Below are 4,083 nucleotides of genomic sequence, written 5' to 3'. Positions count from 1 at the left end.
CCATTGTCAAGAGATACCCAGTCATATGCTTGTATACTTGGGTTCCAACTTTCCAAACATCACTTTGCATCATCAAATTTATATAGGAACTTAAGAACCTGATTTATATAAATAAAATTCTGATACTCTTACCTATATTTTTTTACATTCAAATATTTAAAATTTGTTTCTCTGTTAGACATGATGGCCACAAAGTAAAAAATCATAGACATACTTGAAAGCATTCCCTTTTTGAGAACAGATCTGAGCTGATAAGCCTGACCAAACACTAATTTAAAAAGAAAAGATTATTCTTTGTTTTCTATTGACACCATTCTGATTTACAAAGTCCTTCATAGTTGGATTTCAGACTTATCGTGACAGTAAATTAGGGCCATTCCCACCACCTGTGTTGAGCTCCTCCCAGTGTTCTCAGCATACATCCTATAACACCACCCTTTTCCCACTGGCTTGCCAGTGTAATGGGCCCATTTTTAGTTTAGATTGTTATAGTTTGGGTTTCTTGATTCTATTGTTCATGACTTTGGCTTGGATATTTAGTTTTGTCCTTTTTCTTTATTTCCACCAATGCACCTAGAATAATTGGCCTTTGACCTCCATCTTTCTTTTTCTTTCCTTCCTTTTTATTCTTCATAATTTTATAGAAAAATGCAGAATGAGGTAAAACAAAGTAATTCAAGTCCCAAGGCCCCTATCTCGAAGATAAAAATAAAATTTAAAAGGGGGTTGGCAGGGTTTGTTTATTTATTTATTTATTTATTTATTTTGCATAGGCACAGCAAACATTGGGGAAATTAGAAAGGAAAAACCAGATTGCCCTAGTCTAACCTCAAGTTCTTTCTTCATGGTCCCATAAAAGTTCTCAATCATCACAGTTGTCGAAGTCAGGTTTCTGTAATTACATATCTTGGTTTTTACACAGATCCTATGTCAAACTTAAGGTGTCATGAAGTGCCTTCTGATTTCATCTCACCATTAGGTGGCAAGGCAAGAAAACCTACCCTGAAATCAAGGTATTGCTATTTCCAAGTTATCAGGGTGTCATATGAAGCCACCCTGAAGCAGGCCAGTAGTGCCAAAGCAGCATTAGAGCCTCCCCCTGTAAAAGTTAGATTCCTGGTGCTGTTGCAGAAAACATGCTGTTTCCAAAGATGGGATCCAAGGTTCGAGGGTGAACAGTCAATGTCCAATTGACTGATGCCTAAGTCAAGTCACTATGACAAATGTTCAAGGTGAAAGAGCCCCCTACATTATAAAATGTATGAGTTCCTATCCCTTTTAGATAAGAGCTTTCTATAAGTAAGATTTCTCCATTTTAATGGGCCTATGCAAAAATGAACAATGCCACATGATACTACTGGTTCATATGGGGGTAAAAGTAACAAGGAAACCATTCCTATAACCTGTTTTAACCTTAACTAAGACCCCCCCCCCAAGAGAAATTTATCTACTAGAAATTCCTACTAAGCAAATCCAAAAAAGGGATGGAAAAAATTTGTGTAGATAAGGAAATACAGAATAAGGATTACACCCATTAAGGAAATATACCTAAAGAAATATCTGAATTTTATATATATATATATATGATTTTCTTTTTAAATTTAAATAATTTTAAATAGTCTTGGGAGGGTTAAAACTCGAAGCACAGTTTCAGCCTGTGAGGTGATCTTGTGGAGTCTGAAAAATGGCTCACAGCAGTCAGGGAGCCGGTAATGGCCTTGAGCTGAATGTCTCTCAAAAGCTAAATCCAATAGAAAACAACAGTTCATAGCAAAGGGATGTGGGAGAAAAGAGGCCGCCAAGAGAAAAATCAGCAGCAGCAGTAGTGTAGCTTCTTCCCAGGCTGAGGCAAAGTGCACTGTGAGGGTATTCTTTCACTTTTGGTGCCAGCTGACAACTGGTTGGGGTGGAGGGAATGTTCCAGTTCCTGAGGGTAACAAGATTTAAATATGAAGAAATACCAGTTCAGGGTGAGAGGGTAAAAGGATAGAATAGAAATTGTAAAGTGGTAAGCAAGGGAAGGGGAAAAGTAACAGTTATATATAACAGGGGAAAGGACTGTATACAACATAGACAAGCATTATATGCAATACAAATGGACAGTACACAGACATAGAGATGTCCACCACACACACACTCACACACACATAGACAGACATTGAAGATCCATACATAAGTTGCAGTTGAAAAACTGAACCAGGTGGAATGGTCAGAGCACTTAAAAATTACAAAACCTAAACGGTTTAGTGCAGTCACAGAAATAATTACACTGAGAACTATCATAACAAAATGTGACTGTAGAGGGAAGTAGAAAGCCTGTCTAGAGTGCAGGCCTGTGTGGGGTGGGGAGGAAGGACACTTGGGATATTGGTCATGGGAATGTCGCACTGGTGAAGGATTTTTTTGTGTTTATATATATATATATATGTATGTATATACATATATATGTATGTATATATATATAAAATATATAATCAAAAGAAAAGATAAGGCCTCCCAATTCTTAGCACAAGCTGTATTCTTTATACTGAATATATAGAAAGAGGAGGTACAGTAAATGCACCCCATATACACCTCAACCCAGGCCCTATGGATGGTCTGTATTGTGAATTGGGGGACAAAAAAAATTATAAAACCTGAATATTAGATGGGAAGTTTTTCCATTCTTTGGCAAATTATTGTTGGTGAGGATAAACTTTGCTGAAGAAAAACTTCCTGGGTTAGATTGTGCATAGAACATTCTTAAAACAATCATAATTTTTAGTTATGATTTCTAGTTCCTGGAAAAAAATTATCCTAACTATATATCCTTAGGCCCTCACAGACCTAATAAAGTGCTTTTTCAGGAAAATTAATTTCTTGTGGTATCAAGATCTATAACTTTAGAGATTTATACCACTTGAAGTATGGGTAATTTTGTCTGGAACTATACTATCTTTTATTGTAGATACTAACCAATATGTCTACAGTAACAGAAACAGTCCTATAGGTATAAAATACACACCAAAAAACAAAAACAGTATATCTTTATTCTTTAGATATCAGTCTTTAGAGATCTTTGGTAAAGTATGCCATTAATCATTTTACACAAATTAAATGAAAATAATATTTTAGATTCATTGTGTTAAAGGACACACTAATGAAATTTATATTTAATGCATCTTAGTAAACCTGGTTCATAATTAAGAATTCATATATGTATATGAATTTGTATCATCACAGTTGTCAAAGTCAGGTTTCTGTAATTACATATCTTGGTTTTTACACAGATATATATATAAATAATATATATATAAATCAGGCACATACACTATATTTCTGATGGATAGTGTTACTCTAAAACAGGGGTCTTCAAACTACGGCCCGGGGGCCACATGCAGCCCGCAGAGGAGTCTGTGAGCGCTGTTTGGTTGCCAAGATACCTGCCAGCATATACACTCAGTGTATATCCAAATATCAGGAAACATGCACTCAAAATGGTAACCATCTTTGGTAGCACTTATGCCTGTGAACAGACTTTTTCAAGAACGAAACATCTGAAATATCCAACCAGATCAAAATTAACTGATGCCCACTTGCATCACTTGTTACGGCAGTGACAAATATGGAACCGGACATTGACTATTTCATTAGCCAAAAGCAGGCCCACAGGTCCCATTGAAATACTGGTGCGTGATCTGTTTATTTATAAATGGTTTTCATTTTATTTATATAAGATATGTGCAGTGTGAGTGAGTGAGAAATGGCTGCAGGTGGGGGTTTCCAGGCAGAGTGCTGACTGCTCTACCTGCAGAATCTCCACCGGGCTGTGCTTCTTCTGAGGAACTGAGCACCGGAAGGGAGCCCTGTCCTACCCTTCTCTGTCTTTCCTGAACTCTGGAAGCTCTCCTCAGAGCCCTGGGAAGCGAACCCCAAAGAAACTACATTCGGGAGCTACCCAGCGAGCCAGTGACTGAGTGAGAAATGGCTGCAGGTGGGGGTTTCCAGGCAGAGTGCTGACTGCTCTACCTGCAGAATCTCCACCGGGCTGTGCTTCTTCTGAGGAACTGAGCACCGGAAGGGAGCCCTGTCCTACCCTTCTCT

General features: G+C 37.7%; 1 non-coding gene across 1 annotated transcript; it reads left to right on the top strand.

The window, feature by feature from the left end:
• The first annotated feature begins 2,490 nt into the window (after positions 1 to 2,490).
• On the top strand, positions 2,491 to 2,623 carry LOC126032363 (small nucleolar RNA SNORA51). The gene has a single exon (XR_007503856.1). It is a non-coding gene; the product is annotated as a small nucleolar RNA SNORA51 (small nucleolar RNA).
• Positions 2,624 to 4,083: the final 1,460 nt, after the last annotated feature.

Source organism: Suncus etruscus, chromosome 1, assembly GCF_024139225.1.
Source record: "Suncus etruscus isolate mSunEtr1 chromosome 1, mSunEtr1.pri.cur, whole genome shotgun sequence".
NCBI classification, from domain to species: Eukaryota; Metazoa; Chordata; class Mammalia; order Eulipotyphla; family Soricidae; genus Suncus; species Suncus etruscus.
The sequence above is the reverse complement of the archived record's forward strand: the minus strand, read 5'-3'. Positions and strand labels throughout refer to the sequence as shown.